This window comes from Ambystoma mexicanum, chromosome 6p (genome assembly GCF_040938575.1).
Source record: "Ambystoma mexicanum isolate Mex_15411 chromosome 6p, UKY_AmexF1_1, whole genome shotgun sequence".
NCBI lineage: Eukaryota > Metazoa > Chordata > Amphibia > Caudata > Ambystomatidae > Ambystoma > Ambystoma mexicanum.
In genome coordinates, this window is record NC_090935.1 from 384,987,592 (window position 1) to 385,003,081 (window position 15,490).

The following is a 15,490-nucleotide window of genomic DNA, read 5'->3' on the forward strand; positions in this document are numbered from 1 at the left end:
ACCATGATTTTAGATTTGCTGATGTTCACCTTAAGGCCATTTTTGTTTGCATAGTTATTCAAACAATCTAGTAAATTTTGCAGGCCATTTTGCCTTTGGTCTAACAATAATAGTTGGCATAACCACGCTAGTTTATTCTCTGTATACCAATCTTAATTGCAGCAATCACCGAGGAGTGTGACCGAGGATGGGCCGACAGCAAGAGTGTATTCCCCCTCCATTTGCCTGTGCTTGGCGTCCAGGCGCCGATTGACCGGCTGGACCGAGTGGGGTTTGAGCCACCGCTTTTTGGCCAAGGCGACAACCTCCTTCTGCATCGGGATTCCCATGGGGCGTAGCGTGAGGCCCTCAGTGAGCACCCCCTCCTTTGGTTGCTCGACCTCGGGTTGAGGAAGGCCCAAGTACTCTGCCAGTCCTGCATTCGTGGAAGGCCTTGGCTGACGTAGGTGTGTCAGGGTTCTCTTCCTCGTTGGTCTGGCGCCAGTGTAGGTGTGGTGGGCGCTGAAGGCTGAAGTGTGGAGACCAGAGGCTGGTACAGTACCGCCTGTGCTATGGGGCCAGAGCTGGCAGCAGGAGCTGCACTGGGGCCTGCAGCGCTCTAACCATAGGAGGATGGGCTATGGGCGCGGGCAGAGGGGACAGGGGGGGATCAAGTCCCTGATGGCATCCTTGAGGATGGTCCCCATCTGAGGAGATTCTCATGAGCACAAGGAACTTTTCAAAGAACCTGTCCTCACAGGCCGGAAGGGTGGTAGGTGGCCCGAAAATCCCTGTGCTTAGTCTTCTAGGAGACCCAAATGCACTCTAGCATGATTGGCTGGCTGACTGTCCGGCAAGGACAGCCACCCTGCTTGTGAGTGGCAGCTAGGCTGGAATGAAAGGGAGAAAACTGTTTACAAAGAGGAGTCTCGTGGACTGGAAAGCAGAGTCGACCACTGGAACGAAAGAACCGAAGACGAGCTGGAAGAGAACGGCTGCTGCAACCACTGGACCGTTGCTTTGCCCGGTGAAGCCCTGCTGCAGGTCAGAATTGCCAAGCTCTTCTCGACAGATAAGCCCCTTCAAGGGCGACTTCTTCCTTGAGTTGGTGGGACCAATCGGCTCAGAAGCCACCTGGATACCATTCTCAAAGCTGGTTAGGATTAACCAGTGTGCTTGAAATACAGCTAACTGAAGTGACTCCATTTTGTCTGCATTTTCCGACGAACCCGTGCAGTGCAGGAGTACCCCGACGTCCTCCCTTTTGTCCCCACGAATGAGGCTCGGGAACAGCGAGATCTGTCGGAACTGCCAGGAACCAACTACTTCAGCTACATTTTCATACTAAGGTACTGTGCCAACCTGGTTGAGAGAAACCAACTCTTGCGGTGAAAGTTCGTGAAACTTTCCCAACTTTCAGGCCTACTCAGCTTGTGACCCAACATATGAATCTTTCTTTTGCAAACTACTTCTGAGAACTTTGGCAAAGACTTTACCATTTACTACCAGAACTGCTCTTTCCTATCCGGAACACTAGCCCATTGACTTTGGCCTAGGCCTATTGACTGGAATTGACCCTTCTGGCAAACTAAAACCCTTTGCACTGTCTAAAGAGTGTTTGAATTGCATTTCTATGAATCTATGCCTTTTTGCTCACTTTAAAGTATCTGAAATGCTATTTGGCTCCGATTTCAGGGGAGCTTGAACTGTCTCAGAGACCGAACGATTTGTACTCTATTATATTAGCATATAATATTAAGTTGCCTCTTTCTGGTGAATGTTTTCTAAATGATTGTGTAATAAATGTATAAGTATTTTACCAAGAAACCTTGAGTATAAGTGTCTACTTCAACCACTGTGATTGTAAGACTTCTGTGTAACCTCTTGAACTGCTCACATTTCTTCTCGAGATAAGCCTGGCTGCTCAGCTCACTACCACAAACTGTGCAGTACAGACTTATACCAAAGGTTGGTTTTTGCTTACACCTGTAGTCCTAATTGTATGTGGTGGTCCCAGAGGGTACTGTATTGCAATTCTGCCTAATACTGACAATATGGACGCAAAGGGAACCGGCCCTGCGCAAATGATGGATAGGCTGTAGGCCACGTACCTGATTGACACCAGACCCACCTTGACACTCGTTCCTCCACATTCTCCCTTCCTTGGTGCAATATTGGACGGGTGCCCATATTGTCTGGCACGGCAGCCATCTTGTCGAGCTGCCTTCCACGTGCCGACATCGTGTTGCTTGGCTCACTAGGCCCTGCCTCGTCCAAGACTCTTGAGTGTGGATCATGAGGCCTACCCTGCATTTCAAGTCGAAACATGGTAAGTGTTCCGCCCTTGGCGGAGTTGCCGGTAGTGTTGTGTATAGGCCCCCCCACAGACATGTTGCCGGTACAAGGGCGTAGCCCCTCAGGTGAACACCCGGTAAAAGAACCTTCCGGTCCCTGTGCACTCACCAGGAGGATCAACTCACCCCTTGGCTTGTCAGCCAGTAGCTGGATTAGCCTTGGTATTTGTGCTAGTATGAGAACCTGAGAGGTTCCTCCCGCGCGGGCGAGTCCTTGGGAAGGCGTCTCCCTTGTGGGGTTTGCTGGAAAAGAGCGGCCCAACCTTGGGCCTTGATCAATGTTTGACTAAGTCCTTCAAATCCTCTGGAGGCGACCTCTCGAAGAGCTCCCTCCACCCTGCTTGTTTGAACCCAGAATAAGGCAGCCAAGAGTATCTTTAATAAGGTTCCCTATCCAAGGACTCGCCTGCTGTTTCCAAAGAGTGTTTTTTTCAAGATATTATGGGTAGCCAGTCTACCCTCTTAGTTGGCTCAGGACGTCAATCAAGTTATTTTGGAGCAACGGCCACTGGACACCGCTGTGGCTTGCCAACAGAGTTGTTATTGGCAATGCGTGCCGAGTAGGTGGCTGAAGCAGTGACCCTTTTGCATAAAGCATAAACTTCCTCGTATCTTTTGTCAGGAGGAGCCTTGGTATTAGATAGGGGCACTCCAGCACGCTTTCTCGTGGTAGTAACTACCAGTGAGTCAGGTGTTACATGACCCCAAATGCACAGTGGGTCAGTAGGTGCAGGTCTAAACAGCTTTTCCATCCGTGGGTTAACTGCCCATGTGTGAGCAGGTGAAAGAAGGGAAGGTGCTATTATCCTCTAAATCAAAATTAGTAGGGTAATAAACAAGCTGACAGAATTTTTTGCCTTTAAAATGTCCTTTACAAAAATCTGACAGTTTGTGTTTGCATTTAAAAGTGCGCTGCTGCTCTTTTAAGCAGATTATTAAAAAGGAGTTGGTGTCAGGATTCCATGGCACATTTACAGATGTTCAAAGAGACATTACACTAGAAAACCTTCATTAAGGAAAGTGAAGTAAACATTTATTTTTTAGACTTCATTAGCACATATTTATGTAAGAGAATGGGTTGAGTTGTGTTTGGAGTTTGGTTCTGATTTACACTTGTTAATATCAAAATAAATGTTCTTAATGATATCATTTAGGAAGTATCTAATTCGCCAAGCCAAGATGGAGGTGTATTACTTCAACAGTGATTGGAGGAGCAGAGTTGTGAAGTCGTTTGGAACATTCACCAAAATTCTAAACTGCCTTTCATTACAGTTTCCTTTGAGGAAGGTTGCAGTATTTTTAAATCTGAAGAACATTAACTTTAGTAATCTATAGAGACTTTTTAGTGAAAAGCAAGACTTGAGAGAAGTTAAATCTACAAAAGGAAATCTTTCAAGCAAAAGTCATCAGAAGTTTTTAAAGATAAAGAGAAGCACAGATGAAGAAAGCTAATTTATTTGTGAAATACGCTTTTATTTAATTCTAAGGAAAATAATTAATCTTCTATCTGCAAGTCAAGAAGTTAATGTGAAAAGTATTTAGAAACTGTACATTTCTACAAGTTAACAAACTTTCTTGTGTTCATTTACGCATGTTTGTGAAATATAACGTTTGTGTCATTAGTTATTGCGGCTGCATTTACTTTAGTAATTCTTTAGTAATTCTGAATAATATCTGTTTTTTAGTTCTTGGAACAATATATTATTAGCGCGTGCTGAACTCACATAGAATTTAATTAGACAATTCTCGTTTAACAATACTAACTTTGCCGTGTAGTCTTTATTTTGAATTCACTTGCATGCACGTTCATTTCGTTATTATTAAACATTAGAGTAAAGAACCTTAGCTTATCTGCGTGCGTCATAGTGTTGAGTTTGTTCTACTTCCTGATTATACGTATGCACGTCTCAGCTTGTGATTCAATTAGTTTGAAGTATATTTGTGTGAGCGGCAGGTTTAGTTTCGTCGGATTTTTGAGTGCGCGTCTAATCCAACAGTGAACGCGGCTTCGTGAGTTTCTAAGCTACGGTTCGCCATCTGAGGAGGAGTGCGGCTCGACTTTGTGTTCACCCAAGCTACGGGTCTTCATCTAAGGAGGAGTGCGCGAGTTCCTTGAGTGTGCGCGGTTTCGTGTGCGTCCTTACCTCGTATCTTCATCATTCGGCAGGCGCGGTTTCAGTTTGAATGTGCGGATCTTCATTTGATTTCAGGTACGCTACTTCAACTGCTTTCAAATTGCATGCTCCTAGCGTGACATCCTTCAACAACCATCAGTTCTTCTTGATATTTTTAAAAATGTTTCAGCATTATATATCAAATGAAGAACTATTCAGACTCATTCAAATAAATATTAATAACAGAAATATTTCCAGAAAGACTTTTGAATCGCAAGTTTTCTGCAGCATCAACATATTTAAAAGCAAAAGACTAAGAAGATTTCTCTACTAAATAATAACGCCAATCAGCAATCTAGCATAGGCGTCAGGTATTTAAACTCAGATAGTTATTATATAGAAGTAGTAGTTAGAATACAGATTAGATTAATACTAATAGTGTTTTATTGAGTTTAGATTTTCACAGACACGGATGACGATCTAGCCAGTAATCCAGTTCCAGAGAGTGTTAAACCAGTTGTCGTGTCTTCAAAGATCTGCTTTGTTTTGTTCTCCATTCCCCTTTCCCCTTGGGTTTGCCAGTTTGGTAATTTTATTTACTAAAGGATTATTGAGCGGGCATACCAAGGGGGTCTGGTGGGCTAGCATCACTCCTGCAAGAAGATTCAAGACTGAACCTGACAGTTGGTCATCGATAGGGGTCGTGTCTCTGGGTTGCACCAGGGGATTGTCATCCCCCAAAATTAACATCTGGCTCATACAGGGTATCATGAGTTGGAGTTGCTGGCCAAGTACCCTGATCAGAGTCCACTTGCCAAATACTCTGATCCATATCCTCTTGGTGTTAGTGAAACAATAAATCCCCTGGATTGTCGTGGACATCTTGAAAAATATTAGAAGCGTCCTCAGAGAGATCATATATTAGAGAGTGATGGAGTCTTGAATCGGCAGCACACAGATGTTTCTGAGCAGCAACTTGTTTCTCTTTAGATTTGGAGCCATGCAGCTAGGGAAAATGCCAACGCGCAACAGGTTTTGAACGCAATGGTTAGATAACTTGCGACAAAACATTCAACGAAAGTTCAGTTGCTGTGAAAGCTCCTTTTGACGATCTCCTCAAAGGTTGGATTGGGGCTGTGTGACTTTGTGAATGCACGTGTGTGCGTCTTTCATCAGAGGACATCCCCGTAGCAGAGTTTTCGGCACACCTAGTGGGGCTGGGGACAGACATGTGGGAGTCTACTGAATACTCTTGTATGTCTTTGGCTTCCAAAACAGAGACGTAGCTGCTTAGCTCTTCCACGTCCGTATCAACAGCACCAGTGGGGGATTAGGCATGCATGGCCTAAACCACCTACCTCTTAGTGTGCCTGCTTTTAAGCAGTTTGGGCATAAAAATATTGCAGGATTCGCAAGGCCGTTGGACGTGATCTCGTGGAAGGCAACTGTTGCACACTCAGTGTGCATCTTTCTATGATGGATATTATTGCAGGAAGGACAGAATTTAAAGGGTGAACGCTCCATAAGTTTGTATAAATTAAATGGCAGCTAGACAAATATCAGTAGAAATGAAAACAGAAAGAAGCATTCTATAAAAGCAATGTAAATGTGTAAGGGCCCCCGCTCACCTTAATGCAAAAGGACAAAGCCTAGTGAAGAACATAGCCAGTCGTCGAGACGGCGATGTTCGTCAAAGATATCCCTCAATGTCGAATCTCCTTACCAACAGCGAGTTAAAGCAGATCGATGCCTTGGTCAATGTTAGGCAGAAACCTGTGCAGTTCCCTTAGGGACCACTGCAAAAGATTTAGGACTACAGGTGGTTGCAGTAAACCCAATTGGTAGCAGTCTGTACCACCCAGATTTACCTGGTAGCTGTGGCTGAGCATTCAGACTTCTCTCAAGATGAGTTAGGCAGTATATAGAGTATACACAATAGGTACAGAGATACAGTAGCACAAGCAAACACTGACCAGAGCTTTGGTGTAAAAGTATATAATTATTTAAAGACACACTTGTAAATTACACTAGCACAAAGAGGTAAGTAAATTCAGCACACAGTCACTATTATATATATACAACCCTAATTGCTTATTAGACAAGTCTTAATGAGAAACACCACTTATTTTCAGACAGAGGTGAGCGCTTAACATAAGATGGCACTCTAATAAGTTATTAAAAAGGGAGGGAAAAAGGCAGAGTTATGAAGCACACAAATTTCAATACTTTTCAAAGAACCACAGGGAGGCAGGTTAGGCAAAGTCTACTGGAGGGCAAGGACGTTCAAATGCCAGGCCCACTCTTAGAGAGAGCAAGCGAAATGTGTCCAGGATCACACAGTGGGGTTATGCCCAAAGAGTCTTGTAGATAGTTTGCACACAAAGAATTAAATTAAAGTCAGGAAAAGTTAGCTAGGTTGTCCCAGGCCATCCCAGGTTAGAAAGTCGGGGCTTTACTGTCACCCCGAACGATCTGTCGCAAGGGAAGCTAGGCGGGACACAGTACCTTAAGTGGGAAGGACGCTCCAGGGGGGCAGTTGTTCCTGGCAGCGGGTGCAAGTCGGTATTTCGTCCAGAGGAAGAGGAGGTCTCGATGTGGAGGAAAGATGAAGGTCGTTGCACTGCCAGGGAAGAAACCAGCCGCGGAGTTCTCCAGTTAAAAGGTACTACCCTTCTATTCGCGGTAGTGGTAAACCGTGGTATTCCGGTTGCCGGGGTGTTTGGCATGGGCAAGGCGGCCACGAGATGCTCCAGGAAGGCAAAACTGGTTCTCCCCACCAGTCAAAGGAAGAAGACTCTCCGGACTGGAGATCTCCTCTGTCGTCGGGAAAAGTAGTGAGACGGTTCAGCAGGGCTCCACCGGTGGTGTCGTCGTTGCAGGTTGGCTCAGCTTCTCCCTCTTCGGATTCTTAGGTCCTGTGGCGACTTCTGAAGTTCCAGTCCCCAAAGCCCTGCTTTTATGCAGCAAACCCCCATTCATTCAGCCTAGCTGTCACTCAAACATGCTAAGTGGTGAGCCGGCTTGACCCAATCACACAAGAGTGTGACTTGAGTTGCCACGGCAACTCAGTCCAGGGTGCCTAAACCCCCTCCCACACCCCCTGTGGTACCCAGACAGAGTGGCACCACTTTTGGAGGCTTCTGTGGAGAAGCCTGCCAAAAAGTGGAACAAAGGGCTCGACTTGGGTTGGAGTCACAGAAGAGAACAAACACGCCATTTTAGAATCGAGTCCTGGCAAAAAATACCAACCGGCGAATTAATATTAAATAAATAAACCGGCGGTATGTTCGAGGCTATGAGAATTAAATAATTAAAGTTGGTAGCCTCGAACAATGGGAAAATCCCATAGGGATATATTTGCGGTCGAATATAAAAAGTAGTTTCCACTGCCACCAGCCAAAACTCGATCAGGGGGGACGGAGACGTGCCCCTTCGACTAACAGACCCCGGGGCAATCGAATTGCCCCAACCAGTACGTCCACAATATGGTGGTTTGTACTGGTTTCTGTTAATAATTTGGGACTAGTAAAGCCAATGGTGACTTTACATGCCCTGGGAGACAGTAGTCAGTCCCAGGGTATGGAGTCTATGGTGGAGTGTCACTATGACAATCCTGTGTTACTGCACGGAGGGTGCTGGATAACACACATAGTAAAAAGACATGAGACCTTATGGAGTAAAGGACCCCATAGCCCATAAAACACATTAACAGTCAAAGGAACATCATAAATCATGTACAAGAGTGGGAGAAAGAGAGTCTCACTCTTGGCAGGAGAAAAAAACAAACTCCAGAAATCCAGCAAAGCTGCTGGGGGACTCACTAGCTTAGGAAATTCAGCCTAAAGAGAGAATTCTCCCTAACAACCATCAAAGTCAGGAGAATGACTGTGGAACCACAGAAAAAACAGTCTAAAAAAAAAAAGAAGAGGGAAGGAGAAACCTCAGACTATGTCAAACAGGTACAACAGTGAAACTTGAGGGGAAAAAAATTATGCTCAAAAAGCCCCGAGAAAAAAGCGGGGACTGCCCACCAGAAAAATGGAAAAGGGAAATAATTTTCTCCCCAACCCACTGCTCTCAAACGCCCTAAAAGATTTTTTTTAAGAAGCAACAAAAGTGCAAACTAGACATATCTCTAGAACTATCAGATGCGGAAATACTGGAGGCTATACAAGAAACGCCCCCAGTGAACAAATCGAGGAAAACAGTAGTTAAATCTGGCAAGCAAGCAGAGTTACCGCTTCCCACCCCTTCCCAAATGCCAACAACCAAAAGTTTTCTACTTGATCCTCAAACTTCGAAATATAGAGCCAAGCAGTGCACAAACGAGTCCACAAACAACCAAGTAGCCCAGTTTAACAGAAAACGTAAGCAAAGCTAAGGCAAAGGAGCCTCCGACGACCGCCCCTCTTCCGCCAAGAAACCATGCAGTAGGGTTGGCAGCAACATCAACCTGCCTGGCCCAGCGATTTGAAGCCCAACACAACAACTTAACTCAACCCTGTTGATGCCAAACCACTGAAACATCAAGCAGCAACCTGGAGTGACCCCACGGGGTCAATGGGTGACATTTTGGGGAAGACCCCTACATGGGGTGGTAAACCCCCTGCCACAAACGGCGTTGGACCAAGAGGTCAGACATTACGGCGAAGCTTCATTTCCCCCAATTATTACCAACTCAGCACCGCACTCCTGTGGCCTGTACACCACCAAGAAACAGAAAATAACTACGGCATCCCAAAAAGACTCTCCAAATAAAAAAAAAAAGAGACCTCTTGACCTTCATGTCAGCAGTGACAATTGCCCTGGCTCCTTTCGGTAAGCTCTACGAGGCAATACATGATTCTATGAAAGACAACACAACCATTATAGCCATGATGCATTCCAAACTCATCTTTGTGGAACGATGATACGTAACAGAATTGGAACAAAAAAACAGCAAGCTCTATGGGAAACAAGATTCGCCTCACTCCGAAAAACTAAATCCTCAAAGATTTGCTACTCCATCTAAAACAACTAGGGTAGAGCGAGAAACGCAAACATCGGCTGGCAACCCTCATTTGGCTTCCGTTCCTCTCCTTACAAGGACAAACCGAGTTCGCTCTCGACACCTGGTACCTCACGATCAAACAGCAGCTAAACAGGGTGCAACACGCAAGTCCAAAGTGATACTACAACTACCCGAAGCCGGCTCTTCAACCCAAGTCAAACAGTGGCAGTTGTCTACTAAGACGCCATGTGAGTCATCTAAGAACAGAGTCCCCAGTAGCTCAATCGCCTCACGAGGAAACCGTAACCCAGTCCCAGAGGTGGTGGACCTGGTCAAATCACTAACAGTAGAAGAATTCATGGCGGACAAAATATTGATGGACATTACACAACACTTGGACTCAGTAGAAGGTTCACAAGGTCCGCTAGGTGTCGACCTTTTGATAGACCAAATTTCGGAAAGTTCTGAGATTTCAGTGTCAACCTCTAAGTGTAACGTCTCCATCTCTTCAGTTGTGCGGACTTCTTCTGGCACCAGATCTATGAGCCCGCAACCCATTGACTCAGTTACCAAGAAGAACGACCCTATATCTCCACACCAAGCAAGAAAACGCAGCGACGCTCATGTAAGGTTGAACCGGCCTCCCGAACCTCCTCACCTGGCAAAACAACAAAGACGAGAAGTCCAGGCTGACAGTCAGCAATCCCATCCACTGCCAAACAGCTCCCCTAATCGAACAAGGGTGACTTGTATCTTCAAATTAGAACAAATATCGAGCAAAGATAAATACATGGTGTTGAATAGGAAAACCGTACTGAAACTGCTTGTAATGCTCACCTGATTCCCGTAGAGGCGCCAGTCTTGACTGGGCGTATACCGTATCTGCAAAGGTGATGTGTAACACACGGCTGGCTCTTTGGGCTGGACCTCTGTGCACTGTATGTCTGACTTGAAGGGTAAGATATCTGCAGATAGAAAATATGGGATTAAGGAACTGGGTTATTGAATGTCTCTCTTCTTCCCTTTCTCTTCTCCTGTAGAACCCCAAAGGGTTAACGCTCTCACCTTAGGTAAGTGAACGCCGTGCTCTCCATCTGCCTCGGGGCAGGGTGCTGTAAACCAGTTCCTTCACTGGATAAGGGGAGCAGGCCTCTTGACTTCAGAGGACTGCTGTCCGTCGTTTACTGCACGAACGGTAAGTTTCGAGTAATTCTAATGTCTTTAAAAGTCTTTAGTAATGATGTTTCTTGTTTTGCAGGGTTCCGGCGATGGCGGATGACGGGCTGAAGTGAGTTGAAGATGGAGCCCGTGTGATGAATAGAAGCGCCTGGAAGCACGTAAGTAAGCGCTTGTTGCCTGCTTTACGATGCGCTCTAACTGTCTTTTTATTTTGCAGGTACAAGTTCGGAGCGGCAGCAGGGTGCCGGAATACCCACTGGGTTAGATGTGGAAAGGAGTAATGGCACGTGAGTATAAAAGTTCCCCAATGTCTTTAAACGCACCTTGTTTTGTCTTTCAGATGCGGGATGCAGCGCCGAAGGCCTCCAGAGCGTGCAAAGAGTTGGTAAGCTTTTGTCTTTCAGATGACGGAATGCAGTGTGAAGACCTCCGGAGCGCACGAAGAGTAGGTAAGCCTTTGTCTTTCAGATGCCGGAATGCAGCGCGAGGCGTTGGTGACAGCCAATGGACCAGGTAAGTGAAGAGCTGTCACTGAAGACAGTAATGCTAACCTGTTCTTTCTTGTCTTTATAGGTTTTGCTGAAGACTGGATTCAGGATGGTAAGCCTTTTTCCTTAGGCCCAGGATCAGATGCAGAAGACACGATGAACGTTCTGCTGCAGAGGATGCAGAATAACGCAAAGCAAGATTCATCCATCGGGTGTGGTTTAAATAGCCTCCTGTAGTGCTTAGGTGTCTCCTTCCACAGCCACGCCTAGGTAAGAAAAGAGTTCCTGCTTTCCAGAAGAGTTCCAGTGTTCTGAATCTAGGGAGTGGCTCCTGCCCCACCCAACAGGAAAAGTAGTTCCAAACAGAAGAGGATCAGAGGCTCAACTGGCAGGCAAGTAAGCAGCATGGTCTGCTGCAGGTAAGTCCACCCAAGCATTATGAGCCCGGCGCTTCCAGCGCCAGGACTGGGTCCAAAAGGTCCCAATTGGGACTGGTTGGCACTCGGAACCTGGGTTATGGATCTGCTTCCAAGGGAGTTGGGAAACCCCTGACCTTTTGGAAGCAGAGATCATGACACTGCTGGCAAAGTACAAAAATTATGATCCTTAAATACAGACTATTTCACTTTGATCGAGCCCTATCAGAGACCAGAAAGCCAAAGCATATCTACGCATAAAAGCTTCCTCAGTCCGAGCCATGCCCCTAGAAGTTCACACCGAACTTGAATCCATGGGCCTCCCCCTTTCGGAATTACCGGATACGCACCTTGAAAATAGAAACCCAAAGGGAGAGAAATGTCAACCAAACAGCGCCGGAACATACCAAAAACCAAAATTCCTTTACAAACATAAGATGGGAGAAAAGGTCAAGATCCTTGGAAGTCAGGCAATATAGAAGAAACGGCTGCAATCGGATAGATCCGATACCTACAGACACTATCGGCAAAGATGGAAAGCAAACAGAGAAATCGAGAGCCAGACATACGAGAGGGGAAACAAAACCAAAAAACTTGCAAGAAAACAGGAGAATCTGCCAATGTCGAAACATCCAGCGGCTAAAAACACAAATAGTCTGACACACACAGACAATACATCTACAAATGAAGCAGGAACCAAATCAAATGACAAAAAGACAAAGAGGGGACCTTGGAAGTGGTTTCAAGCGGTTTTAAACAACAAATCTACGAGATAGCAACGACAACCGTCTGCCAAACATTTGTACGAACTACCATAAGAACATGACATCTTTTCTGCGAAAACTTTGAACATGGGGTCGTAGAACACTAGAGGCCACACGCACCTGACAAAACCCGAGAGCCAGGACTTTGGGGCCTTTGACATCTTGTGCGGCCAAGAAACCTGGCTGATGGAGAAGCCTCGCTCGATGGATTTACGATCAAGATAGCTCCAGCTACCAAAGGCCTACTGGGTCGGTCGTCATCTTGCCTCTTAGTAGCTGTCCGATCGGGTTCAGGGATCAGCGACAAAAAAAAATGGCATAGACCTATGGGCTATTGGCGGTTCTGGTATCATGGCAGCATGTCAAAGCGGGCTCAAAGTTCCTGGTCACCACACAGATGGCAGTTAATAATCTCTACTGGGACACACAAAGAACCACAACAAGAAACTTCTGTGCATCTGTGGCGGACACCATCAACAAAATCTACGTCGAGCACGAGATAACTCACATAATTATTTGCTGTGACCTAAACGCCAGATATTTCGACCCCAGCTCTAACGTGAACAATCAATCGTCCAGCTCTTTAGCGGAGGAACTGTGCATGGCATGGCTAAACTTAATGAACTCGCGAAGTTTCCACAATGTAGTATGGCTACAGGACACTGAATTTTACCTACCAATTTGAGAATGCAACAATACTGCGGGGACCCTGGACTACATTTTCGTTGCCCATGCCCTGCTTCCCTACATCTCGACATTTGATGTAATAATAACTAAAAAAGTGACCACTTGTTGACAATGTCTTGGACCAACAAATGTCCCCAGAAAAACATCTATAGGTCAAACATCGAACCAAACAATCAGCAGACGCGCCTTCGCCTGACGGCATCAAACATAACTGACCTAACTGAAAAGTTCAAAACCCTAACGTCCGGAGCTGGCAACAGTGAAATGTCGACCAGATTAAACTATTTGCCTCTACTATTGACCTACAAAGTGGGGCGGCGAGCAGCAAAAAAAGCCAATATAAAACACAACCAGATCTATAACACGATCTTGGTGGAGAAACGGAGGGAACTAAGGAAATTGAAAAGACTGGCCAAAACACAAAACACTGAGGTTATAAGGTGCACTCTTTGTGCAGAAACAAAAAAGTATAACTCATGTCTTAAAAACCACAGGATAACACTCTACCAGAACGACGCTGATGAAATGCTGAAGATAATAAACGGTAAGAAATTGCGGGAGTTTTGGGCTCTCAAGAAAACAGACCTCTAAACTGACGAACAGCTTTCAAACTCAGTATCCGAAACTTCCTGGGCGTGATACTTTTCGAATCCATTTGACCTCGCCACGAACCGGTCTTCAGCTCCTGAGTCAAATTCTGGGGCACTATGGGCAGACTTAACTAACGAAGAGGACATTAAAAGGTCAATACAGATGGCCTGACAAACATCGACTTAAAACAGCACCCCAAGGAGTGGACAGTCTTTATTAGCAAGATTTTCTCCCACTGTATGGAAGCTAAGTCAATTCCAAACTCGTGGACACAAGCAGTGATAGTACTGATTTTCAAAAAGGGCAAGGAGACGATCCTGCCAATTATCGGCCAATTGCTCTCTTGGACATTATCGGAAAGATCTTCGCAAGTCTACTGCTAACAAGGTTTCAAAACGTGGGCCAAAGCTTTGCCCTGTGCAGACTCATTTTAAACAGGTTTTCAGAAAAACGCGAGCACGTCGGTAAATATTATCATCTTGAATATAATCAAAAGTAACATCGAAGCCGGTGCCCCAAGAGTTTTCTTAACATTCAACCTGTTCCAGGCATTTGACAAAGCAGACAAACTCTGGACTGAACTTACAATCTGGAACTGTCCCCCAGCAATTCTGGAACCTGTGATTGCCCTACACACAAATACCAAGCTGCGAGTGCGGTTGAGTCAGCAAGGCCTCTTGCCTGAAGAAATACTGTCAAAGCGAGGAGTCAACCAGGGCTGCCCCTTAGCACCTGCCCTCTTCATCGCCTTTTTGGGAGACTACAGAGAATCAGAACTAAAGATAAGATCTTTCCCCCCGAAAATAGGCAAAAGTCCGGTCACACGTATCCTGTACGCCGATGACTTGATTCTGTTGGACCAAATTCGGATCGGCCTCCAGCGACAGTTGAACAATCTCGTGCGATGCATGGACGAAAATAATCTGGAAATAAATCGAAGACGAAAATCCTGATCATGGAAAAAAATTCAAAAAGAAAAAAGAAAGTCTTCACTGGTTTCTTGACAATACTAACATTGAAATTGTCCCATATTTCAAATACTTGGGAGTTTTGATCGACAGCTCTAGAAAGAAAGTCAAAATGCAACAAGCCCTTTGGGACAATATACAAAATCTAACAACCCAAACTAGAGCTATTGACAGAAGATACGGAAGATTTTCACTGCTCCCGGCAATTCTTTTCTACAAATCAAAAGTGGTTCCATCCTTTGTTTACGGGATGGAAGCAGCGCCTAATATACCGGACTCATTATGGCCTAAACTGGAAGGCTATCTGTGGAAATCAGTCCTGGGTACACCTAAACCCACCTCGATCGCAGCGATCAGACGGGAACTTGGCTTAATCTCCTTGGCAGCTGCAGTAGACCAGAGTAGCATGCAACTATTCAGGAAAACTCTGATGACCAATAGTCTCCCAATATATTCGCTGAAAGCAGAGGAAATCAAAAGTGGTTGCTGTGCTTGCTAACCTCGTGGGTGACAACCTGACAAATCAGACTGAACGACATAGCCTGTAGCGAGGAAGACCGGACCAGTAATGAACATGTAAATAATTTCATGTATACTTAGCACAAGTGTACCATGCATTGTACCATTATATATAGAGCAATGCACATGTAAATAATTTCTTGTATACTTTTCACAATTATAACGCAATTTACTGATCATCCTAAAAATTGACTGCATATGCATCTGATGATTCTTCTCGTAACCATGCTTTTTGTTGTATTCATTGTGTAACAATACAATGCACCCTGATACCGTAGGGTTATGTGCGCTATATAAATAAACAACAAAGAAAATAACCACCCACCACAGTGGGGCCATAACAGTTCCGAGGGGGCTCAAAACAATAAACAGCTGCACCCCCATTGAGACCTAGATGGGAATTGCTGAATAAAAGTTGCTAAAAAAATTAAAACGTTCAGC

The 15,490-nt window shown here is 45.3% G+C and overlaps 1 protein-coding gene across 2 annotated transcripts in view; it reads right to left on the reverse strand.

Annotated features, from left to right (window-relative positions):
• The window catches only part of RICTOR (RPTOR independent companion of MTOR complex 2), a 1,615,046-nt gene that overhangs the window by 1,242,701 nt on the left and 356,855 nt on the right, over positions 1-15,490 (reverse strand). The gene's annotated exons all lie outside the window — the stretch shown is intronic.